This window comes from Canis lupus, chromosome 37 (assembly GCF_048164855.1).
Source record: "Canis lupus baileyi chromosome 37, mCanLup2.hap1, whole genome shotgun sequence".
NCBI classification, from domain to species: Eukaryota; Metazoa; Chordata; class Mammalia; order Carnivora; family Canidae; genus Canis; species Canis lupus.
The window spans coordinates 1,798,549-1,825,726 of NC_132874.1; the positions used below are offsets into that span (position 1 = coordinate 1,798,549).

A 27,178-nucleotide genomic window follows, 5' to 3' on the forward strand; every position below is an offset into this window, starting at 1 on the left:
ATTAGAAATCAATGCATGACCAATTTGTTGAAAAATCAATTTGTCCATTTTACCAAAAAAAAAAAATATATATATATATGTATGTTTAACAATAAAGTTACAGTTGGGTAAAGCGGGAAAAGAAATGAGCCATTACAAAAGTGGAAACATTGGGATTCATGAATTCTAATATTTTTTAAGATTACTGTAAAATTTCAGCTAGGCAATTTTCATTTTTCTAGAATACAAAAACGATGAAAAAAATCAATTTGGGGGACTAAAGATCATAAGATAGTTTCATCTTCTAATCAGTTGTGCAAAAAAGACTAGATTCGGAGACCAAAAACTTCAGTGTAGGATTAGTACTCGGCATCTGATCGACACGGATCATTTTTTGCTAAGACACAATCTAGGGTGGTGCTTCTCAGACTTTGAAGTACCTATGTATGCATCACTGAGGATCCTGTTACTGCTCTTCAGAAGGTCAGGGGAAAGGTCTGAGTTTCCAACGAGCTGCTGATCTATGAAGTCCCTAAAGTGCCCTCTTCAACATAAATAGCAAAGTTTTTGCTACGAATTGCTAGAAAAACAAACTTAGAGCAACAGTGTCATTTATGACATAAATAGAATAATGGCAACAGTATCTAGAGATTGGCAAAGTGAAAAAATAACATTCAAAAATGTAAAAATTCAAAAGTATCCTCCCAAATCCCATTACCATAAAAATTTAAAATTATAATTTAGTTGCTAGAAATACAAACTTTGAGGAATACAAACTTTGAGTGAATACTCAAAGTGACTTTGGGAGAGTGGTCTCTGTGGCTTCTGCTTGGAAGCTCCATCTCTCAGAACATTCGCTTACCTGGGTGCCAGGGTTTCGGATGTAACTCATCTTGGTGGAGGGTGGTGGTAGTGTTCAGCTTATTCAAGGAGACCCGGTGGGGGGATAAGACTCTAAGCTCTTTCTTCCTCCATCCTGTGCAGTTCACAGAGAGCAGCCTCTTGCTGGTAAAGAATGCACACAGAGGGGCTGCAGGGGCCACGTGATGGAATGAGGCTTGGTCATGGTGTCCCCGAGGCCATCTATCTCCAGGAGCCCCTGGCTCATTTACCGAACAACCACATACTACAACCTCAGACTGGGGGCCCAGGCACCGTGGAGCTTGAGGTTGACGTGATCTCAGCCTGCAGGAGCTTGCAGCACACACTGGAGGGTAAGTGCAGGCCCAGAGCTCTGGGCGGCAAGGCCAATCAGTCCCCCAGGTGCCATGAGTCCAGGCCTCCTTCCACCTGGCTAATTCTCCAGGGACCTCTCGCTTTGCCTGGGGCCAATGTGCCGCCTGTAATAAAGGAACAAGTCAGTGATCTGCAGTTTTTTCCAAAAGGAGGAGACAATGAACACGATCTCTAATGCGTCATTTTGGAGACATGTTATTTTTGACCTTGCCATTTCTGTGGGGCAATGAATGTGTGTGTGTGCACGCACATATGTGTGCACAACCACAACAATCAGTTGGCTGGGGTGTCCTACACATGTGATCCACAAAGCAGGCCAGGAGGAAACCCCAATACCCCAATACCTTGTCTTTCAGCCTTGGAGGTCACACCCCTTCTTTGGAAGGGAGCCCTAAGTTCGGCCCATGCTCAAGGGAAGGGGTAAGGCTCTGCTGTTTGAAGGGAGATTCAATTTTTTTTAATTTTTTTTTATTTTATTTTATTTATTCATGATAGGCACACAGTGAGAGAGGGAGAGGCAGAGACACAGGCAGAGGGAGAAGCAGGCTCCATGCACCGGGAGCCTGACGTGGGATTCGATCCCGGATCTCCAGGATCGCGCCCTGGGCCAAAGGCAGGCACCAAACCGCTGCGCCACCCAGGGATCCCTGAAGGGAGATTCAAAGAATTTGTAAACGTCTTTCAGACTACTACAGTACCTAACTTGTGGTTGTCCTGAGGGTGAGATAAGACAAAACATGAGAAGTGCTTAGCACGACTCCTGGCTCACATCAAGGACCGCCTGTGCAGGCTACCTTATCAGGTAAGGCGCTTGCCTCTGCTTTTCTGTGGTTTTGCTTTCCACGGTTTCAGTTACTCGTGGTCAGCCCCTGTCCAAAGCAGATGGTCTTCCTTCTAAGGGTCTGCTGGTCAGTAGTAGCCTAAGGCCGTGTCCCGATGCTCACATCATTCTGTTCCTCTCATCACATAGACATTTCATCATCTCATGTCAACAAGGAGTGTGTGGCACATTCAGATATTTGGAGAGCAGGACCACATTCACATAACTTTTATTACAAGTTCTATTTTATGTTGTTCTATTTTATTACTAGTCATTGTTGCTAACCTCTTACTGTGCTTGATTTATAAATTAAGCTCTACCACAGGGATGTATGTATAGGAAGACACATAGTATGTTCACGACATGGTACTATCTCCAGAGGTCTTGGGATGTTCCTGCAGACAAGGGAGGGAGACTATTCTCTTTCTCTCCCCGTACCTCGGCCACACCTGCTCAGTCGGCTCTCCTCTACCCGCACAAAGGAGAGACCGTTGTGGCTGCTATCGTGGTGGTAAAGAGGACACAGCCCACTCTTCCACCAACTCTTAGTCCAAAGGTTCATACTATTTTGGACTTAAATAAAAGTTGGGGGAGCATTTGCCTTTTCATTTATCATAACTTTTATTTATATTTTCTTCTGTTATTCTCACAAGAGGCCTTTGAGGGACGTAGAGCAAGTAGTTAATTTTGCAAATAAGAAAAACTGAGGCCCAGGTCTTGTTACATAACATCACATAAGTAATTAGTGGCACCACAGCAACTAGAATCCTGGGTTCCCTGAGCCTATGTACAGTCTCTTCTCAGACCATCACTTCATAGAACTGATCTCTTAGTTCCACAAAACTGTGAACTACGTATTTGGTTTCCTCAAATGCTTCTTGAGTCAGGTGGGTTTTATGGAAGAGTGTCTTCCCTTAACTAATGCAGTCTGACTCAGATGGGAGCAGATTCAGAGATTGGGCACATGTGTCAAGACAAGGACTTGATGTTGTGTCCTTGGTCTGACCCTATATCCTAGTAGGTAGATTTGACCTTTGTATGGGAAGGGAGATTCCAGGAAACAGAGAGAATTTCAAGGATCCAGACAGATGCTTAACCATCTAAGCCACCCAGGCACCAGGATGATGATTTTTTGCATGGGAATCCTAGGAGCTCCTGCACAGGACATGCGTAGCTCCCAAAGGGGAGCCCAGACAAGGTGGAAATGAATGTTGGGCCCCCACACAGGAGTGGAGGGAAAGCTGGCAAAGCACGCTCTCAGTCTGGGTGCATTGTTTATGGAAGAGTACCATGATCCGTTAAGTTCTGAGGAAAGGTAACTGACTGCAAATGTGAAGAGTAGGAAATTGAAGATCAGAGGCCAGCTTAAGAAGCCTTTGCAAAGTTGTAGCTGAGAGTTCATGTGTGAAGTAAGTCAGTGACAGCAGCAGAAGTGGGATCAGCAAGGCTGGGCAATCAGCTCAGTGGAGGAGCACTGAAAAGAGAAGACTTATAGATGACACCATATTTTGAACCAAGATGATGGGCTGGAAGCTGAGGTATGTGGGTTGGACGGTTCCCACTGTGCCAGACTGCCACAGCATTTAGTATGTTTATCATCCCTGGTTCCTGCCCACTAGTCAAGTAACCGTCCCCAGTCACTGTGACCACCAAAATGCCCTCTACAGGGATGGGGATACCACTTGACATAGTAGCCAGTAAAAAAGGTGGGTTGAAGATGATGATGAAGAGTTCCTTTTCACAGCTACTTGTTTGTGGCACCAACAGAATAATGGTCTGGAGACACCCAGGAAGGAGGTGGAAGTTTCAGTGTCAAGCTCCTGAGGAAGGCTGTGTGTGAAGATGCAGACCAGGACTGCAGGGTTGATGGTTTCAACTCATAGGAGGAGGAGAGAGCCAAAGGAAAGACACTAAAGCAGAACTTTGGAGAATGTCGATGGTCAAAAACCAGAAGAGTCAGAGGAAGATGTAAAGCAAGTCAGAGTATGAGTTGGATCAAAACTCTGAGAAGTGAAATGAGGCAATCCCAAGGCAAGATTGCAGGTGCAGCATGCTGCTTACTGAGCGGGCACTGACATGGGAACAAGCACATCCAGCAACAAGGAGATCATGAAAGGAAAAAGTTCAAGTTTTTGAATAGGTAAAAATAGGGGCCCCTGGGTAGGTCAGTTTGAGCATCTGCCTCTGGTTCCGGTCATGATCCCAGGACCCTGGGAACAAGTCCCCCATGGGCTCCCTGAGGGAGCCTGCTTCTCCCTCCGCCTATATCTCTGCTTCTCTCTCTGTTTCCTCTCATGAATAGATAAAATCTTTAAAAAAAAAGAAAAGAAAAGAAAAATTGGCTCATTCAATCGTGGGATCCGACAAGTCCAAAATCCCTCAAGCAGGCCAGCAGGCTGAAAACTCGGGCAAGATTTCTGTGTTACAGTCTAGAGGTAGAATTCCTTCTGCTCTAGGAAACCTCAGTTTTTGTCTTAAAGCCTACAACTGATTGAATGAGGCCCACCCCACACTACGGAGGGTTATCAACTTTACTAAATAATCACCTCTACAAAATACCTTCACAGAAACATCTAGTGTTTGCCCAGACAACTAAGCATATGGTGCCTAGCCAAGTTGACACACAAAATTAACCACCACAAGATGCACAGTATTTCATTGTAGGGACAGCCAGAATTTATTAGACCAATTAATTCCATGATGGAGGACATCTAGGTTATTATCATTTTTTTGCAATTACAAACTATTCAATGAATTACCTTGTATACATGTCATTCTAAATATGTGTAGATATATTGTCCGATATTGCCAAATTCCCCTTCATGGCATTTCTCCTCCTACCAGCAACATACAAGACCGACTCTCCCCTCAGAGCCTTGACAAGAACTAAGCTGTCAAATCGGGGAATATCTGCCAATCTGATTGATGAAAATGATAGCTCCATGTAGTTTTAATTCTCCTTTCTCTGTGAGCAGATATAGCTGAATTTCAAGGGGACAGGCCAAATTTCATGGGCTAGGGAACAGGTGGGTGATGGTAAGGTGTAGAACAGAAGAAACAGGTAGTCTAAAGGGGCAGAAATTTGGCAACATTAGGAGAGAATTCAGTTGGTGGCCAGAGTAGCATGTGGGTTTAATGAAGATGTTTTTGTTATTTATTTATTCATGAGAGACACAGAGAGAGAGGCAGAGACAGGACCCCGGGATCACATCCTGAGCCAAAGGCTCAACTGCTGAACCACCCAGGTACCCCCCACTAGACTTGTTTAAAGTGATAATGAAACAAGTCACCAGAAGAAGAGAGACTGAAAATTGAAGGGTGTGAGAGCAAAGTCATAAAAGAGACCAAGAATTGTATCTCCCACAAAGTTGGGATGGATGATAGGAGCTGAGTGGTGGGTGTGGAAAGTGTGGAGGACAGACGCTTGTGGGTGGGGAGCAGATGGCAGGCACCTTTTAGAGGCAGAGGGGGAGGAGAACTTTGGGAACAAGAATTAAAAAGGGATTAGATTCACCACTGGTGGGAGAGGAAAGGCATAGGTTCCAGATGCTTCAGCAATCTACAGGGTTGGGGATTCCTGCTGCCAGGACCCCAGGCTTCCAGAGAAAAAGCGGAATGTTTGCTGGATGATTCATCCATGTGGACACCGAGATTCAACAAATATTTACTGAGCATTGACCCTGTGAGCCACACTGATGTCACTCACAATGAAATGAGACCAGGAAGTAGAGCAGAAGGCTATAAGCCAGATACTGAAGTCACGTATGTCTGAGACCAGGAGGAGGGAGAATGAGGGAGTAGGAAGATAAAAAGTGTGTTCTGGGAAAACCTGAGATTTACTTTGGCCTCAGAAGTGCTGTGGAAAATCTAGTAACAAGATGGGTCTCACTCAGGAAGAGGGATCACCAGCATCCTAGGAATGACCACAAGTAAAAATTCTTCACCTGGATGACCTGAACATGAGGCAGGAATTAGCAGACCTCACTGTTCCAGGAGGAACACTGGTACAGAGAAGTCATTACAGAAAATTCCAAATGGACACAGAATAGTATACTCCAGTGTATCCCTCACTCCGATGATGATCAATATTTTTTAAAGATTTTATTTATTCATGAGAGACATAGGCAGAGGGAGAGGCAGGCTCCTTACGGGATACAGGACTTGATCCCAGGACCTGATACGGGACTCAATCCCAGGACCCTGGGATCAAGGGCCTGAGCCAAGGCAGATGCTTGACCACTGAGCCACCTAGGTATCCCAAAGATGATCAATATTTTGCCAATCTTATTTAGTGATTGCCCCTTCGCTCCCCACTTTTATTGATTCCTAGAGTATTCTTCAGCAAGACCCAAATATCACACAACTCATGTCTTTTAACCTATAAAGGATTTTGCTTCCTTTTAAGCATAACCATAATGTCATTATCACAACGAACAAAATTAATAATTTGATAATATTGTTTTGATACGGGCTGACTGAAGCATTTCCTTAGGGTGCAAAACAAAAAGCACTGCTATTTAGAAAGCCTGGAAAGAAATGCTGATACAGGGACAGCATTCTTAGGTCTTTGATAAGACTACTAAAAATGATCATGTAAAATATTAACATGGGGGAAGTTCTAGATGAACGTATAAACATTTTGTTACATATACACCTCTCTCTCCATACCTCACTTAGGCAGATATCAACAGATATTGGGGGGAATAAAGATTGAAAGAGCATGTTCCAGCATGAGTGACCTGGCGTGCATTTCTGCTTTTCCAGCGAAGGTGGTGGGGTTGGGGGGAGGGGTCGGGGAGGGCTGGGGGAAGGATCGCCGCCTCTTTGGGCTGAAATAATATTCAGGGAAGTGACTCATCCTCAGTCTCCCGTCCACAAACCAGAAACGCAGATGAGCGCAGGGCAGGCAGGGAAAGAACGTGTTAAACACGTTAAACGAATAAACAGGTATCCATGGACATAATTAACATGTTAAACACGTTAAACGAATAACGAAAAAGAGCGAAGGCTTCACTCTGACTTATCACTTCGCTCGAAAAGACAGCAACAGACTCCGGGTCTTCACCCTCCCAGACCGAGGCGCACCTGCGCCCGGGCAGCACCTGCCGAGCGGCCGCAGCGTCGACGCCCCGCAGCGTTTCCGGCCCGCAGCCCTGACGTCACACAGGGCCGACGGTGTGGGCGGGGCTTGGCCCTGAGACCCCTGGGAAACGGAGTCTGCGCGCTGGGACACCGCGGGGGGTTCTGGGAATGTAGTTCTCAGTCGCGGGTCAGCCCCCGCCGGGAGGGTGAGGGGTCGCTGGGGGCGCGCTCTGCGGGGTCCCGAGGCACCTCCGCACTGCCGGAGGGACCCGAGGCTCGGCGCGCTCTTGCCCGCCAGTGCAGGAGGGGGAGGCTGAGTACGCCGGGTGCTGCCCGGGAGGAAAGGCCTGCTCTAGCCCGGTGCCTGTGCGGGCCTGCGCGAAAGGAGGCGCGGGACGGGGTCGGACCCAGAGGCCGAGACCACCGCGCGCCCGCGCCCCTGGGAGACAGGGATCCTCACCAGGGAAAACAAACCTGACCTGCAGCTTTTCAGCCTGAGATTTCAGGGAAGAAGAGTCGCAGGAAGGAATATATCGTGCAGCCGCCGAGGTCGAAGCCGTTTCTGATTGCTTTACCAGGGAAATGTAGGATTAAGGTGAAGCTGCAAAATCCTCTGTGACTATCAGAGATGGTGAGTGCTGGGGGTTTCGAAGCCTCAGAGGAGGATAATAGAAAGATGAGATTTAAGAGAAGAGCAGATCAGTCTCCAAAGGTTGGAAAGATGAAAAATAGACATCCCCGAGGAGAACCCTTGAAGAGAAGAAGTCCGGGGAAAGGAGGTCTGTCTTGCTTCCGTGTGAGGTGCCGGCGGAAGCCGTGGGCCTCTGTAATGTGGCCTCACATCAGGTCATGCAGACCACTTCTTTCCCGTAGGCGCTGCTGTGTGTGCCGTTTCGTTTGGTCTATGAAATTGGGGTGGGGGGAGGGAACCCTACAGTTATCAAGCCCCTTAGCCCACTTTCCAAAGGTGTTTTCCTTGCAGGGAGGCATGGCAGCACAGAAGAATGTGCCTCCCAGCCCCAAACAACCTAGGTTCAAGCCCTGGCTCTATATGACTTTGTGATTAAATTATGTATCCCTGCCTCACCTTCCTCGTGTTTAAATGTGGAGAATATCATGGATATCCGTTTGTGTTCAATAGATTTAATAAATTCCTATAAAGCTTTACAACAGTGGCTCACAGATAAACATTCAACATTAGTCATCGCTTTATGTTACAAGTTATTAAATAAGATCTGAGCATCTTGCTCCTTGCACTTCTATATGTTTTAAATTTAAAAAAAATTTTTTTTTATTTATGATAGTCACACACAGAGAGAGAGAGAGAGAGAGAGGCAGAGACACAGGCAGAGGGAGAAGCAGGCTCCATGCACCGGGAGCCCGACGTGGGATTCGATCCCGGGTCTCCAGGATCACGCCCTGGGCCAAAGGCAGGCGCCAAACCGCTGCGCCACCCAGATTCTTAATCAGAGTAGTTTTGTGGGATAAGTGTAAATGATGAGGGAACAGACTCACACCAAATGACCCACTTGTGTAATTGGAAGTAGCACTGTTGGGGCCAGAAGCCTCATCCAATAGATAATTCTTCTGAGCACCACACCATGGTATTCTTGCTTGAGTCAGTGAAGCTACAAACCTGCAGAGTGATTGTATCAATAAAGCTACACTGATTCTTGTATCACGCTACATTAATTCTTCTCACTTGTATCAATGAAGCTACAAACCTGCAGAGTGATTCAGACAATCCTCAATTCATAAACAGAAACTGAACTTTGATGGGCTGCAGAGAAATTTCTGAGTCCTGGGATGCCTGGGTGGCTCAGCGGTTGAGCACCTGCCTTTGGCTCCGCCTGATCTCGGTATGGAGTCCCTCCTCCCCTGTGGGGAGCCTGCTTCTCCCTCTGCCTATTTCTCTGCCTCTCTCTGTGTTTCCCATGAATAAATAAATAAAATCTTAAAAAAAATTTCTGAGTCCTAAAATGATCTCTGCATGTTTCAAAGCATCTTAGGAGAACGTTCATTATTTATTCTCATGTATACAGTATGGGATTATGGACAGACCTTCTCTATGGAAATGTAAACTGTAGCAAATTGATCCTCTCCTTTCACACCAGATGGAGCCTCATTCTAGAGCCTTGCTGATTTTAGAATGGCAAGTACAGAAGCTGACTACACTGAAAAAGTGTTGGCTTCCCATGTCCATAACTCAGAACACATTTTTCCCACATCATTATGATGATCCATGAGTCCAACACATCACGGATATTACTTATTGCATAAGCTTTTAGGATTTGACCTAGCACCCTGAATGACAAGCGTTGTAGCCTTGGAAAACAGTTTCTAACTTGCTGGCCTTGGGGATTTAACTTGTAGGTAAAAGGGAAATTCCTGCAGGTTTCATTTTGGTGTGGCAGTCACTAAGGCTCAGAGACATTCAATCATGTATTTATTCAGTATATATTTCTTGAACAACTACTGTGTGCCAAGCACTGTTTTGTAGCTGTGGGTACGAAGGTGGACAGACAAGTATCTGCCCTCATGTTGGATTTGGTCAAGTAGTTTGGTCAGGACAAGAGACTTTAACCAAATAATCATACAAGCTAGAAATTGTGAAGGAGCTGTTAGTAAAATGACGGTCTGGGACTCTGGGAAGTCACAGAAAGCTCCCCTGAAGAAGCGGCACTTGGGCTGAGAGCTCATAGATAAAGAAGACTAAACAGGTTGTATTAACCATATTTTATTTTCTGGTTTTTGTTTTTCCTGTATTCTTGATGCTCTGGTATTTGGAACCTCACAGACTAGAGAGGGATTGTGCCTTCCCAGGACTCACCAAGTCCTAGGGATATCAACAATTTACCCCACCCTTGCATATCTTTCACAGGTGAACTAACCCATCCAGGGCCCACAGCACCCCTCCCCACCTGCCCTTTGGCTCTTACTCCTTGCTATTCCGCTGTCCTATTCACTTCAGGTACCAGACCACTAAGGACAGTCCCTATACTCCCCCACTGAAATAATTCAGATTGGACAATTCTAAACCTACCTACCCTCCTTTGTCCTTTGCCATTTCCATAGAAACCACAATAAAGGCTTTTGCCCACATTTTCCTCCCACCAGGGCACTTTCCTCCCATGTGGCCCTGCCTGGCACAGCATGCCTGCTTTTCAGGAACAGTGAGTGAATAACAAACTCTCTTTTCAATGGCAATCATCTTATCTCTTGATGTCACCATGCCTGAATAATAAAAACTACATTTTAAGAAAGAGGCAAAGAAAACAAGGTAGGGTTTTTAGGCAGGCCTAAGACTGGTGAAAACCCATGAGAAAGCCAGCGTATCAAGAGCAGAGGTCTGAGAGGATAGAGGAAGGAGGTTAACCAGGGCCTCTAAAGACTTTGTAGGTCATATTTAGAATGCTGATCTTTATTCAGGTTGAAAACTGTAATTTTAGTTATGTCTTATGGAAAGTAGACCGAGATAGAAGAATGTCTGACTCATCTCTGATGTTGATTAGAAAAAATCAACTGGAGGGTGGGCATTTACATTAGGTGAGTCTGAGAAGCATAAGCAGGGCACTCACCATCTATTTCTTTCCTCTCTTCAGCAAGTAGGGCATAGAGCAAGGATTGGCTACCATTCTCTCGCAGGCTGAGACCCAGGTGAGGCTGAGTTTCTGCTCTTTCCAAAATGCCATTTGGGTTTCTGGCGTGGCAACAAACTTCCCTGTCCTAGATTATTTTTCCCTCCTCTAATCCCATGTAAAGACAGGATTTGCCAAGGCAGAGTGGGATTGTCAAAGAGATAGAGGTCAAGGGTGATGGCTATATTTCAAGCCTGAGAGAATGGTTGTACCATTAAGAGATAGAGAAATCAGATTTGGGCTTTTGATGGGAATAATCTAGATTTCCTATCAACCAGGACAGAAAATGGTTAAGAACCTTTAGCAAACCCGTAAGCAAATACTAGAGAAATCACATCAGATGATTCTAATCTTAGTAAAAGAGAGAGAGGGGATAAATAACTCATTTTAAATTAGAAAGTTTGCTGTTTGGGTTTCACCTGTACAGTTAATGCTGACTTCCTTGGCTAGATGGTGGATACATGTTTGTTCAATATGTTAACATTTGTAATATTTTGAATGTCTTGAATATTTTCTAATGATTTAAAAAAGCATATGGGGAGATTATTGGGCAAGGAGGTAGTGTGAATAATTATGTAGACAATAATAATAAATCTCTCCATAATTGTCCATGAAACATTTATAAAAATACTTTAGTTCTTCAAAAAAAATACTTTAGTTCTAAAATTTAACAAAATAATATCTATGCATATTTTTAAAAGCCAAAGAATACTATTCGACTTATAAGGAAAAACAGTTATCCCTACGTCCATGACCTGCTGTCCAAAGGGAACTATTATTAAGTCTTTTGGCTATTTTGGCATTACCCTCAATGTTCCTAAGAATAATGTTTCTACAGCATTGTCTATTCTTGGTTTTTCGGTTTTAGGTAATTATATATGGGCTTTTGCTATGGAGGATGAGAATTTTTACCTCTCTCAACCTCCCTATACATACCCTGTCCCCAACCTTTCCAACAAACTGACATCACAAGGTTGAGTGAAATCAATTTTGATAACTAGGACTATATACATATCGTTCACAGATAAGCCACATAGTATACTATGATTAATTTTCTTTTTCTTGGTACAGATTTTTGTTTTTCCTAAAGGTAGTTATTAATCCTTTTTTGCTTGCTTAGTTTTCTAAATACCAATTCACAAATTCACCAATATATTCATAAAAATCTTCTTGGTATGGTCAAACACATCAGAATATCAGGTCATCTGTTTTTCCTTGCTGACAACACTTTTGGGGGCCGCCTCCTCCTGTTCTCATCTTGACTCTTTATGCTTACTACATAGTTAACATCCTGAGGACTTACAGCTTGGAACACTATCAGTGTTATTTTAGTTTGATCCTCTCTCACTTCTGGCTACTTCATTCTTCATCCTACTGGTACCATATATCTTTGATGTTTTAGGAACTGATAACATCCAAGGATGATTTTAGACTTTACCCAGGAGAAGGGGCAACAAGTGAACCTTGCTCAGACAGACATATAGGGATGTGATGCTTAAAAATTATAAAAACTGGTAGCAATAGGTAATAATAGCTTCTCCCAAGATTCAAATTTCCTCATGTAAGGTACTTTCTGCTTTCATTCTAAAATGATAATAGTACCTTATATTTGTCTGGTGTTTTACAGTACTTACATTGCTTCTGTTGCTTCTATATATGTTCCCTCATTGGATCCAGACAATATCCCTGTTCACATTCTGTTGCTTATATAACTACAATTATTTATTTTGTTGCTGGGTGAACTGGAGAGGCCCTCTTGATCCAGACAACCACAAAGATGTCACCAAAGGCTCTTGGTTGTATCACAAGAAAGAATTCAAGGGCAGACAACACAGCAGAGAAGCAAGAAAGTTTATTGAAGTGAAAGCACACTCTCCCTATCTGAGAGCAAGCAAGCTAGAGAGAGAGAGAGAGAGCATTCGTTGTATACCTCTGGGGGGGGGGGCGCGGGGGGGGTGTTGTGCTTCTTTTATTGACAGTTGTTAACAAGGGGATGGGAATATCCATCATTTGAGGTGGGAATTTCTTGGATGCAGGGTTTTGTGGCTTTTCTTTCTTATTTGGTCAGGGGTTTCTGACCTTCCATGTCAGTCATCTTGGGCCTGTCTGGTTGGATCCTGCTTCTTGTGGCTTTGTCTTGGAGTGCTGCCAGGACTGGCTGACTTTCTGAGTTAGCAAAGACTTCCTCTTGACTGACCTCCAGGCATCTTCCTAGAACCTAACTAACTCGCTCTAACAAGTTGAACTGGTATCCAAATAAGATCCATATATTAAGATTGGTTGATGTCTCTTGAGACTTTTTAATCTATAGTGTCTTCTCTGTATTTTTTTCTTGCAATTTTTTATTGAATTAACTAGGTTAATAGTGCTTTCCATTGTTGTACTGGTTCTGCTGGTTGTATGCCCAGTGTCATTTAATAGATTTCTTTTGTCCCTCATGTTTCCTATAAATCAATAGATCCAAGAGGCTTCATCAAATATATCTATATTTATATTTTTACATTTATATATAATTTATATATATCTATTTAATTATATCTATTTATATATTTTATTTTTTTTTATTTTTTATTTTTTCTATTTATATATTTTAATTATATCTATATATCTCTATATTTATTCTGGCAGAAAGGATACTTCATAGGCGTGTTCTATATACATCTATTAGAGGTACATAATGGCAGTGATGGCAGCCATTGGTGATCATTGCCTCAATCAACTAATTCATTATTAGTTGATCATCATTGATTTCTGATTTTAAATATTTTCCTTATTTCTTTTGATCTATTATTGTGTTTATTTGCTCTTCTGTTCCTTGTAGTGTTAGGTTTTCTTTTAATGATCAGCGGAGAAACTTAAAGATAGAGCCAGGTTCCAGAGTGCTTTAATGGGGAGCGCTCCTGGGCGAGGTTCCCTGACTTGGAGAGGCTCGAGTTAGGAAAGTCCGCCCAGGCAAACTGCAGGGGAGTTTATAAAGCTTTTGGCAGGAAGATGGGGGTGGGGCAGCAAGGCTGCGTTATTGGGAGGTTGCTGGCCTCATGTCGGCCATTTTGAGGTCCCCAGTCTCACCAGCCCAACATGTAGTTTAATCTTCATTTCTGAAATTATTTTTCTTTTTTTCAATTCTTTCTTGTTAGTTCCTTTCCAAATATCTGTATTTCTGGTTGTGATAGTGGTGAAGTTTTGGAATATAGGTGAAGTCCAGAGTCCACGACCAAGAAAGAACTCTTGAGATGTCTTTGGTGCAAAATGGTTTTATTAAAGCATGGGTACAGGACCCATGCTGCCCCAGGCTTGTGAGGACTGGCTGATTATATACCAGGGAGTTGGGGGAAATAAGGAAAAGGGAGATTTCTAAGGATTTCCATATGCTAAGGAGGACCTCCAAGATACAGGAGGCCTTGCCATTGTCAGATTAAAGCTTGTTTTTCTCTCTAGCAAGGCATTAACATTAAGACCATTAGAAACTCTCTGAGGAGTGTCACACATATCCCATCCTGGGGTAGGGGGGTTGTTTGTAGGATATCAGCTTGTGCTTTGTCCTCATCTAACCCTCTGTTCCCCATACATACATGTATTTGGCCTTGTCCCATTCCTGAGCTCCAAAAACCCTTGCAATTTCGTAAGTAATAAAAGCAATAGAAGCATCTTCTGCGATTTCTGGTTTCTGTCCCCAGCTTCTAAAACAGTTCCAGAATGATAGAATGATAAAGATGAAAGAACATCTTTTGTTATAAAAAAAAAAAAAAAAAAACCTTACAGCCACCCTGAATTTATGTTAACGAGGTGAGTTTTGGAAAGCCTCTAAGTATGCACTGGTTACCAGGGGAACCACCCTTGTGATTGGAGAGTTGAAACTTTCACTCCCAGTCCCAATTTCCAAGCAGGGGAGAAAGGGCTGGAGGTTGAGTTAATCACTAATGGCCAGTGATTTAACTCATCGTGCCAATGTAATGAAGCATCCATTAAAAACCCTCCCCTGAGGGGTTCTGAGAGCTTCCAGGTTGATGAATACATTGAGGTACAAAGGGAGGGCACAGAAGCTCTGTGCCCCTTCCTCAATACCTTGCCCTATACAACTCTTCTATCTGGCCATTTCCTGACTTACATCCTTTTATCTAGGAAGTATACAGTAGGATACTATTATTTACTAGAAGTAGAAGCCTTAGAAAGGCCTCCAAACATTCTTCCTTATAACATTTTGCTAAATCAGTACTCCTGAGACTGGGCAGAAGTTGCTCTCAGCTCTTCCCAAAGAGCTCACTAAGAGGAATAAATGTGTGAGGTGGAGATTATAATACTTATGAGGTCTTGATGCATAAGACTGGCCTAAGAAAGTTAAATGTACATAAATTGGTCTTTGGGTAGGTAATACTATTTTATCCAAACAGTGGAGAAGTCTTATACATTTTAATTATTTCACAAAATGATAAATATGACTGACATTGTTTTGCTCTCACATCAGTTTGTCCCCCCAGTATGTACTGTCGTTTATTTTGAAAAATTCTCAGCCATTATTACTCTAAATATATCTTTTGGTCCTTTGTCTCTTTCTTCTCCTGGTATTCCCATTGAGCATGTCACAATTTTTGGGGTAACTGCTTCATAGTTCTTGGATATTCTGTTATGCTTTTTATTCTTTTTTTTCTCTTTTTCAGTTTGGGGGTTTCTATCAACATATATTCAAGCTGAATGATTCTTTGCTTGGCTGTGTCCAGTCTACTGATGGGCCTATCTAAACTATTCATTTCTTTACAGTGCTTTTAAACTCTAAGCATTTCCTTTTGATTCATGCTTAGAATTTTTGCTTACATTATCTGTTCTTATATCTTATTCACTTTTTAAAGCCCTTAACGTACTCATCATATTTTAAATTCCTGGTCTGATAATTCCAAAATCTCTGCCATGTCTTAATCTGCTTCTCATTGTTTGCTTTGTCTCATTAGTCTGTGTTTTGTGCTTTGTAGTACTCCTTATAATTATTTGTTAAAATCCAGACATGATGTATTGGGTAAAAGGAACTGAAGTAAATAGTAAACAGGTCTTCAACATGGAATTTGTGTGACTAGGAATTAGACTGTGTTTTTTTTTTTAAATTTTATTTATTTATGATAGGTACACAGTGAGAGAGAGAGAGAGGCAGAGACATAGGCAGGGGGAGAAGCAGGCTCCATGCACCAGGAGCCCAACGTGGGATTCGATCCTGGGTCTCCAGGATAGTGCCCTGGGCCAAAGGCAGGTGCTAAACCGCTGTGCGACCCAGAGATCCCCTAGACTGTGTTTGTAATTTTCTGCAGCCACAGCCTTCGAGGCTAATTTCCTCTGTCCTTGTTTTTGTCTTCTCTGTTGTTCTTGGGTTTCCCTAGAGATTCTTTCTCAAATACATCCTGAGTCTTACTTGAAAATAGGCAGATAGTCAGGCTCTGACAGGATGCCTGGAGGCCAGCAAGGAGGACCCTGGGGAAGGTCCAAGGCCTGTCCTGGCAGCAATCTACAAGAAGTCAGATCACACCAAACAGGCCCAAGATGGTGGTGCCATGACAAAACCCCTGAGCAAGTTAGGAAGGAAAGGGAGGAAACCTTGCTTCCAAGAAATTCCTGCCCCAAGTAATGAATAATCCCAAATTAACGACTATCAGTAAAAGACAGAAACCCAAACCCCAGGGCATAGTTTGCTCTCTCTCAAGCTCACCTACACTCACATATTGAGAGTACAATCTCCTTTAATAAACTTTTCCACTCGTGTTGCTCATCCACTGTATTGTGTCTATCCTTGAATTCTTTCTTCTGACATGACTAAGAAGACAGGTTTGGTCAAGGCCCCAAGGCCTGGAGCCCTCCCAGTTCACTTGGCAACATTACAACTCTTTCATGTGTAATCCTCCATTATTATACAGGAACTATACTGATGTGGTGGTATGTCAGGGCGGGAGGGAGCAGTGTTCTATAATCTCTGGTTAGGCAACAGTTGTTGTGTGCTTTTGACCCTGGGCTGGGACCTTCACAAGTACTTCTCAGTACTCCTCTTCCCTTTTAGGAGAGAGGAAGGCAAGAAAGAGCTAGAGTTGGGAATTTCCCTTCCCCCACATAGTTAGACTCTAGTAAAATAGTTCTCTAGACCGCAGGCATTTGTCAAGGAGACTAGAATAGCTCTGGGCATATTTCAAAATTATTACTTCTAGCAGGGAGAGGATTTTTCTCAGATCTTCACAGTAAGAACCTGACAGGGCTCCTAGAGGTAAACCTCATAATGTTGGTCTCCACAAAGGTTGGATTCTCAGGTTTTTTAACTCTCTAGTTAGACCATGCTCAGTCTCCAGCAGCTAGTCAATTAGCCTTTAGTTAATCCTATCAGTAGCTGGCTCCAACCTCAGTTTCTGCCCTTGATAAGTGGTGATTCTCTGTATCCACCTGTCTGTCTCTCCAGTTTTCAGGGTGGTATTTACCCTGTGACCTCAATTCTATGATGGATCTAAGAAAATTTGTTAATTTTCAGTTTGTTCAGCTTTTTTCTTGTTGTGATGATAGGAGTGATAACTTCCAAGCTCTTTACATGCTACCCTGGAAACCAGAAGTCTATATTGTATGTTATGGAGTTTTGGTGCTATGTAAGAACAGAACTGCCTCAGATTTTTCTCTCAGAATTCTCTGATGCTGTGAAAGACATGAGCTGAGTGAAGTTCCTTCCACATTTGCCATATTGATAGGACTTCTAATATTTTTTGATGTTAAGACATGAAACAAAACCAAAGGATTTCCCACATTGATCAGATCATGTTTTTAATCTGTATGAGTCAAGAGATGAGTTATGCTTTGTTGGGGAGCAAGAATACCCTTCAAAGTTCTTCTAGCTGGACTAAGAATCAAACTGACATGAGAAAGATTAACAGGAGAAAATAAAATTTAATGACATATATACAGGGAATCCATGCAGACATGGATATTCCAAAGGCAATCAAGCAAAATGAGATACTATGTCTTCCTCAACTAAGGAGAAGGGGATAGGGGTCTGGAACTCAAAGGGAAGAAGTGCAATCCTTAGGAAGATGAAAAGTAGTAAATTTTTGGTAAACAGATATTTCCTGGGCCACTCAGAAACAATGGGACACAGGGAGGACTTTGGTTAAACAGCTTGCTAGGTTCCTCTTTGTCCACAGTACCTAGTTCATACCACAATGTTGTTATCCATGGTGACAGCTCTCTTCCTATCTACATTCTTTTTAGGCATGTGGGGAAGGTAAAGAGCTTTTCCTGAATCTCCTGGGTTTTGATTGCTTTTTTTTTTTTTTTAAGATTTTATTTATTTATTCATGAGAAACACACAGAGAGGCAGAGGGAGAAGCAGGCTTCATGCAGGCAGCCTGATGTGGGACTTGATCCAGGGATTGAGGGACCACACCCTGAGCCAACAGCAGACAGGCAACTGCTAAGCCACCCAGGTGTCCCTGTTGATTGCTTTTTAAAGATTTTTTTTGAGATTTTATGTATTTATTCATGAGAGACACAAACACACACACACACACACACACAGAGGCAGAGACACAGGCAGAGGGAGAAGCAGGCTCCATGCAGGGAGCCCAACGTGGGACCGGATCCCAGGACTCCAGGATCACGCCCTGGGCCGAAGGCGGTGCTAAACCACTGAGCCACCCAGGCTGCCCTGTTGACTGCTTTTTAATTCAAAATAGTCTTTTTTTTAAATAATAAATTTATTTTTTATTGGTGTTCAATTTGCCAACATACAGAATAACACCCAGTGCTCATCCCGTCAAGTGCCCCCCTCAGTGCCCGTTACCCATTCACCCCCACCCCCCCTTCCACCACCCCTAGTTCATTTCCCAGAGTTAGGAGTCTTTATGTTCTGTCTCCCTTTCTGATATTTCCTACCCATTTCATCTCCCTTCCCTTCTATTCCCTTTCACTATTATTTATATTCCCCAAATGAATGAGAACATATAATGTTAGTCCTTCTCCGATTGACTCATTTCACTCGAAAGATGAATGGATAAAGAAGATGCGGTCTATGTATACAATGGAATATTGCTCAGCCATTAGAAATGACAAATACCCACCATTTGCTTCAACGTGGATGGAACTGGAGGGTATTATGCTGAGTGAAATGAGTCAAAATAGTCTTCATTCCAAAGTAGCCTAACTTGGGGGCAGCCTGCTACTGGCCCCTAGAGTTTAAAGGCTCTTCCTTTTTACAACAGTGGTATGGCTTTTCCCAGTATCAGTGGCTGATGTTTGATAAAGTGTGCAGGGCAAATGTTAAGGCCTTCCCATATTAATTTAACTTGTTGGTTTTTCTCCAGCATGAAGTATATTATACGCTGAATAAGCTATGCATATTGGTTGAAAGAGTTCTCATTATCACTCTTGTTAAACAAGATGTGAACTATGACTAAAAGTGTTCCTACATTTACTGAATTTATATGGTTTCTCCCCTGTAGGACTTCTGATTTAGTAATGGAGAAAGGAGCTAGAGAGAGACAGAAAGGGAGAGAGGGAGGGACGTGGGGGGGGGGGGATGCTGATGGAGAGAGAAAGAGAAGAAACACATCTGTCAAAAAATGTTCCCACATTCACTGGCTATAAATGAATTCTACCTTGCACTGTAAGGGAAGTAGTTCAAGGAAATGCCTTTTTCCATACAGCGCATTTTTAAGGCCTCGTTCCTATAGGTATTATTTGACATTGGTTCAAGACAGCTTGCTGAGTAAAGGATTTGCCAAATTCAATACATGTACAAGACCTCTCTTCTTCTTCTCCTTCTTCTTCTTCTTCTTCTTCTTCTTCTTCTTCTTCTTCTTCTTCTTCTTCTTCTTCAAGATTTTATTTATTTATTCATGAGACACACACACAGAGAGAGGCAGAGACACAGGCAGAGGGAGAAGCAGGCTCCATGCAGGGAGCCTGATGTGGGACTCGATCCCGGGACTCCAGGATCACACCCTGGGCCAAAGGCAGGGGCCAAACAACTGAGCCACCCAAGGATCCCAAGACCTTTCTTCTTATGACTTTGATAACAAATAAAGGCTTTCAAATTCTTTCTTTTTTATCTTGAATAAGATTGGAATGATCAAGTCTTTTCCACAATCATTACAAGAGTATATCTCCTCTCTAGTAAAAATAATCTGATCTTTTATTGGCTTTGAATTCCATTTGAAGCTTTTCTCATATATATTACGATTAATGAGATCTTCCTGTAAGAACTCTATTGTTCAGTGAATACTGTCTTTGTTGGGCCAGTGGGATCAAGGGGGATCGGGAGGCACCAACAAAATGGCGTGGACCCCCCACCTTGTTGCCCCAACCTCAGAACTTTCCCATCACCAGCAGACACCCTGCCCCCCCAGGACACGGCATCACGGGAGCCTGGACCTATGCAGGAAACCTGAACCCACTTTACCCAGACCCCATATAAGGGTATGGGCAGTTATTGCCCCAGGCCGATTCCACCAGTAATATGCCTAATACCTATCACCCTGTACAGACATACAACCCCTTCCCCCTTCCCCCTTAAAAAGCCTGCTTGCCCTCCCCTGAGAACGACTTCCCTGGCCCGCGACTTTCCTGCTCTCTCCCTCCCCTGTGGCCGCGGAACCTTGACTGAGAGAGAGCACGTCCCATTAAAATTCCTGCTTCGACCAACTTTTGCCTGGACTCTCTATTTCATTTTACTACCGATCAGATTAAACCTGACATTTGGTGCCAAAACCTGGGAGGAGATCAAGGCCCCACGCTGGTGGGGAACCTCTCTCTTCTCACCACCAGGCTCAATGGCCCCCTGGGGGTACTTCTGACTAAACCTGACAGTCTTAGCTTTTGCTAAACGTATTACATTCATACTTATGCTGCACAGTGCGATTTTCAGGTCAGTGACTAGTATTTTTTGTGAAGCCCTTTTCTTCAGAAAGGTATTTTTTGTGATGTGTTCCTACACAAGTTCTTCTAAGTTAAAAAGTTAGGTATAGAACTACCCCATGACTTAATCACAGTACTGGTATTTACCCCAAATATTCACCAATTCAAAGGGTTACATGCACCCTTATGTTTTTTTTTTTTTTTTTTTTTTTTTTTAAATTTTTATTTATTTATGATAGGCACACAGAGAGAGAGAGGAGAGAGGCAGAGACACAGGCAGAGGGAGAAGCAGGCTCCACGCACCGGGAGCCTGACGTGGGATTCGATCCCGGGTCTCCAGGATCGCGCCCTGGGCCAAAGGCAGGCGCCAAACCGCTGCGCCACCCAGGGATCCCCTCACCCTTATGTTTCTAGCAGCAGCATCTACAATAACCAAATTAGGGAAGCAGCCCAAGTGCCCAATGACAGATGAATGGATAAAGAAGATGTGGTATAGACACAATGGAATATTACTCAGCCACCAAAAAGAATGAAATCTTGCCATTTGCAATGGCATGGATGGAACTAGAGGGTACTATGCTAAGCAAAAAAGTCAGAGAAAGACAAATACCATACAATTTCACTCACGTGTCAATTTTTTTTTCACATGTGAAATTTAAGAAACAAGAAACAAATGAGCAAAGGGGGAAAAACAGACACATGAAGAAATAGACTCTAAACTACAGAGAACAAGTGATGGGGGAGGATGGGGGATGGGGGAAATAGGTGATAGGGATTAAGGAGGGCATTTTATCATGATAAGCACTGGGCACTGTATGGAATTGTTGAATCACTGTACTGGATAACTGAAACTAATATAACACTATAGGTTAACTACACTGGAATTTAAATTAAAAAAAATTTTTTTAATTAAAGAATTTTTTAAGTCTCAGCAAAAGAATACAACAAAGAAAGAAAAGAGGGACAAATAAAGCAAATGTGACAAATTTTTAATAATTGTTGGATCTGGACAATGGGCATATGGGAATTTATTGTACTGTCTAATTTTGTGTATGTTTTAAATTTGTCATAATATTTTTATAAGTGAACACTGTTTTATCAGTTTTTTATTTCCTAGAGAACAAGTTTAAAATGGATTCGACTGGTTTTATGATCTTTGAGATGAAACTTCAAAGCAATCATAGAAGGTATGGACTTGGTGTCTTTATCCCTTTCCAACCCCTTTTCCTAAATTTTATCACCTTATATGATTACCCTTGCTTTCCATCTCCTTCATTTCCTTTCACAGCCAAATATGAACAAACACCATGTGTTGGGAGAGAAAAGGCAAAAAGTGGTATGAAGAGATAAAAATGGCTTTGGTGAGAGGTAAAAAAATCTAGATTAATCAGCAGCTGCTGCCTCCATGTCCCAAAACTCAGCGTAAGGAGCCATCAGCTAGGAGTTAGGGCCAGGGCTATATCTCAGCAACTGCAAAGTCGGCGTTCCTTTTTCTATCTTTGTTAAAAAACATATTAAAATGCAACACCTTCCGATTAGTTTGCAAGAACAAGTTGACTCCTATCAGGAAAGACAGAGAACCACCAGCACAATTCCAATAAGGACCTCTGCATAAAAATGGGACCCAAAAATAAGTATACGGATTCCACAGGCAGAGGCCAGCAATACCCTTTCTTCATTCAAACCATGTTTCCAGTAAACAGAATCTCGTCAGATCCCACATCCCTGCATCAAAAAGCATTAAAGCAATGATGAAAACCACGCAAGTCGCAGTCCAGTTTTTGGCACCACAGCAGATCCCGAAGCTGTCAGGAAATCCGGGGCACCCCCCCCCCCCGTCGGAGGAAAGCGCGGCAGGGCCCACGTGTCGCACTCAGGCCACCCGGGAGGGCACCCGGGCACGGGAGGCCGAGGCGCCCCCCGCGCCCCCCGCGCCCCCCGCGCCCCCGCCCCGCTCGGGAGCCCGCACTGCGCGCTGGAGCCGCCTCCCCTAGCCCGCCCGCAGCCTCCCGGCCCGGGAACGCCTCCGCGCGTGGGCCGCCGGCCTGCGGGGTCGAGCAGGGCTGCAGAGCGTCGGAACGCGGGGCCGCGCGGAAGGGGCGCGTCTCCCGGGGCCGCGGGGACGTCCGGGGGACCCTCCGCCTTTCCTCGCTGTAAGGCTGTCCCCGCCCGGTCATGCTGCCCTCTGCCCCGAGGTCCCCGTGGAAACCACGCGGCTCTAGCTCCACTCTGACTTAAGAGAAGCGGGATCACGTCGCGGTGGTGCTGACCTGAGGTGTGTCAGACCCGCCCTACGGGAGACCCCACTTCAAAGGCACAGGGAATCATGGCCATCCCGGAGGCGCCCCTGGACCAGTTCTCCCAGCCAGAGTCCCGGCAGCCTGACTTGCATTCCCCACCTTCCCGGCTCTGCAGCTCCCAACTTTCCCCCTATGCTCTGACTCAGGTCCATGCCCTCCGGCCTCTCTCCTGGGTTTTTCTCCCGCGAGACTGAACTGCTTGAACATGATCAGGAGCCTCCTATAATCCCCTTACTTCACACAAGCACTATCCAGACCTGGAGGTTGTCATCACCAACCTATCCAATCCCAGACAGCGATCTCGTTCTTGATACCCCGAATTCCTTTCCATGGACAATCCAGTGCATCTCCGGGCTCAGACAAGGGCCTCTCCTGACCTCTATGCCTGTTCACAGTTCTCTCCATGAAGGACAGTCCAGCGCATCTCTAGAAGAACGGGCCACTCCCCACCTCTGTGCCAGTACTCACAGTTGTCTCCGTGATGGACAGTCCAGCACATCCCCTGGCACACACACAGCCTCTGGACACCTCTGTGCCTGTATTCACAGTCCTCTCCCTGATGGACAGTCCAGTGCATGTATAGGAGCAGAACGGGCCTCTCCCCCCGTGCCTTTACGCACAGTTCTCTGCCTGCCATGGACACTCCACCCCAGCTCTAGCAGACACGGGTCTTTCCCTACCTCTGTGCCTTTATTCACAGTTCTCTCCCTGATGGACACTCCAGGACATCTCCATAAGCACAAAGGGCCTCTCCCCCCCGTGCCTTTACTCACAGTTCTCTGCCTGCCATGGACACTCCACCCCAGCTCTAGCAGACACGGGTCTCTCCCTACCTCTGTGCCTGTATTCACAGTCCTCTCCCTGATGGACACTCCAGGACATCTCCATGAGCACAAAGGGCCTCTCCCCAGCTCTGTACTGGTAATCATACTTCTCTCCGTCATGGACAGTCTAGCGCATCTCAAGTTGCAGAAGGTGCCTCTCCCTACCTCTGTGCCTGTACTCGCAGTCCTCTCCCTACCATGGACAGTCCAGCAATCTCCTGGAGCACACAGGGCCTCTCCATAACTCTGTGCCTGTACTCACGTTTCTTTCCCCTCCATGGACAACCAATTCATATCTGGAACACACATCTCTCCCCACTCTGTGCCTGTACTCACAGTTCTCTCCCTGATGGACAACACTCCAGCTCAACTCCAGGAGTACACAGGGCCTCTCCCCACCATTGTGCCTATCTCACAGTTTACTCTGTAATGGACAGTGCAGCATACCTCCAGGGTCAGACACAGCCTCTTCCCACCTCTGTGCTGGTACTCACAGTTCTCTCCCAGATGGACAGTCCAGCATATCTCCAGGAGCAGACAGGGTTTCTCCCCACCTCTCTGACTGTACTCACAATTCTCTCCCTGCTATGGAGAGTCCCACCCAACTCGGGGAGAGGACAGCGCCTCTCCGCACCTGTGTCTGTACACACAGTACTTTCCTTGATGGATATTCCAACACATCTCTGGAGGGGACACGGCCTTTCCCCACCTCTGTGCATGTATTCACATTTCACTCCAGCCATGGACAGTCCAGTGCATCTCGAGCACCACACAGGGCTTCTCCGGACCTCTGTGCCTGGACTCAGTTGTCTCCTTGATATACGGTCCAGCGCATCTCTAGGAACAGACAGGGCCACTCCCTACCTCTTTGCCTACACTAACGGTTCTCTCCCTGATGGACAGTCCAGCGCATCTCTAGGGAGCCGAGAGGCCTCTGTACCTCTGTGCTTGTGCTCAGTTTTCTCCATGATGGACAGTCCCGCATATCTTTAACAGCAGACACGGCCTTTCCCCACCTCTGTGCTGGTACTTACGGTTCTCTCCTCTTTTTTTTTTTTTTAAGATTTTATTTATTTATTCATGAGAGACACAGAGAGAGAGGCAGAGACCCACAGAGAGAGAGAAGCAGGCTCCATGCAGGGAGCCCGATGCAGGACTTGATCCCTGGGCCCCGGGATCACACCCTGGGCCTAAGGAGGGGCACTAAACTGCTGAGCCAACCAGGGATTCCCTAGTTCTCTCCTTGATTCACAGTCCAGCCCGTCTCCTGAGCAGACAGGGCCTCTCTGCACCTCTGTGCCCTAACTCAAGAGTTCTCTCCCTGCCATGGACAGTCCAACACATCTACCAGAAAAGACATGACCTCTCCCCACCTCTGTGCTTATACTTACAGTTCTCCCCTGATTGACCATCCAGCACATCTCCAGGAGCAAACAGGGCTTCTCTGCACCTCTGGGCCTACACTCACAGTTCTCTTCCTGCCATGGGCAGTCCAGTGCATCTCTAGGAGCAAACAGGGTCTCTCCCTACCACAGTGTCTATACAAACAGGTATCTCCTTGATGGACAGTGCAGCACACCTCCTTGAGCACACAGGGCATCTCTGCACCTCTGAGCCTGTACTCACAGTTTTCTCCCTGCCTTGGAAATTATCCAAGGAGCAGACAGGTCTTCTCCACAGTCTGTGCCTGTATTCACACTTCTTTCCCTGATGGACACTCCAGCTCATCTCCAGGAGTACACAGGGCCTCTCCCCACCTCTGTGCCTATCTCACAGTTTACTCTGTAATGGACAGTCCAGCATATCTCCAGTGTCAGACACAGCTTCTCCCCACCTCCCCAATCTCTCCTTGATTCACAGTCCAGCCCATCTCCTGAAGCAGACAGGGCATCTCCACGCCTGTGTTCCTGAACTCACAGTTACCTCCCTACCGTGGACAATCCAACATATCTCTGGGAGCAGAGAGGCCCTCTCCCCACCTCTGTGCCTTTACTCACAGTTCTCTCCCTGCCATGAACAGTCCAGCGCATCTCTAGGAGCAGACAGGGTCTCTCCCTAACTCAGTGTGTGTACTCACAGTTATCGCCCTGATAGGTAGTCCAGCCTATCTCTAGGAGCAGAGAGAGCCTCTCCCCACCTCTGTGCTTGTATTCAAACTTCTCTTCCTGATGGAGAGTCCAGCACATCCCTAGGAGCAGAACGGGCCTCTCCCCACCTCTGAAATGATTCTCCCTCTGAAATGGAGAGTGGTGCACATGTCTAGAAGCAGACCAGGCCTCTGTACATCTCTGTGCTTATTCTCACAGTTCTCTCCCTAATGGACAGTCCAATGCACCTCCTGGAGCATAGACAGTCACCCCCTACCTCTGTGCCTATATTCACATTTTTCTCCCTGATGGATAGTCAAGCCCATTCCAGGAGCAGAACAGGCCTCTACCAAACTCTGTGCCTGGACTCCCAATTCTCTCCTGATTGTCCAGTGCATCTTTGGGAGCACACAGGGCTTCTCCCCACTTCTCTGCCTATACTCACAGTTCTCTCCCCGTTGGACAGTCCACTGCATCTTGTAGAGCAGACAGGGCCTCTCCCTACCTCTTTGCCTGCACTCACAGTTTTCTCCCTGATTGACATCGCATCTTGTGGAGGAGACAGGGGCTCTCCAAACTTGGGTCTGAACTCATTGTTCTCTCCCTGTTGGACTGTCCAGTGCATATCCAGGAGCACACAGGGCCTTTCCCCTCCTTTTGGCCTGTACTCATATTTTATTTTATTTTATTTATTTATGATAGGCACACAGTGAGAGAGAGAGAGAGAGAGAGAGAGAGAGAGAGAGAGAGGCAGAGACACAGGCAGAGGGAAAAGCAGGCTCCATGCACCGGGAACCCGATGTGGGATTCGATCCCGGGTCTCCAGGATCGCGCCCTGGGCCAAAGGCAGGCGCCAAACCGCTGCGCCACCCAGGGATCCCTGGCCTGTACTCATAGTTCTCTCCTTCCTGCCACCTTATGTGGTCCAGTACTGGTTAGCAGAACTGGGCTCAAATCCTGGTGTTTGGTAAGTATCTTAACATCTGTAAACTTCAGATTTTTTCATTGTATAGGGCAGGAAATTAAGACTCAAATGGGTGAAAAGAGCTTTTCTTATGGCTCACGGTTATTATGTGTTTATCTGCTCTATGCTCTGCTCCTTCTAACCCCACTCCACCCCAAGACAATCTTTGCCCCTACCTTTCATAGCCTTCCACTATGAACTAAATATTCATTTACTGTAGAACTTACATGTTAGATGTTGTGGAAAATATATTGTTTTTTGTTTTGGTTTCAAATGCATTGTATAATTAAATGCAGAGAAATGGAGAAATTCATCTTAAGTCTATTAGGAAAGCTTTGCTGTCCTTGAAGAATGGATATATTTTTCTTTCTAAATACAAAG

General features: G+C 44.9%; 1 protein-coding gene and 1 long non-coding RNA gene across 6 annotated transcripts in view; one reads left to right on the forward strand and one right to left on the reverse strand.

Moving 5' to 3' along the window:
* The window catches only part of ZNF391 (zinc finger protein 391), a 40,264-nt gene that overhangs the window by 2,520 nt on the left and 10,566 nt on the right, over positions 1 to 27,178 (reverse strand). The window contains exons 1-2 of one of the 5 annotated variants that reach the window (XR_012025345.1): positions 7,121 to 7,210; positions 842 to 1,319 (exon numbers count right to left, since the gene is read on the reverse strand). The gene's annotated coding sequence lies outside the window, so the exon portion shown is untranslated. The other 4 variants (XR_012025347.1, XR_012025346.1, XR_012025348.1 and 1 more) reach the window with 4 other exon arrangements.
* LOC140626161 (uncharacterized) lies at positions 7,275 to 22,383 on the forward strand. The gene is made up of 3 exons (XR_012025351.1): positions 7,275 to 7,748; positions 21,740 to 21,809; positions 21,911 to 22,383. It is a non-coding gene; the product is annotated as an uncharacterized lncRNA (long non-coding RNA).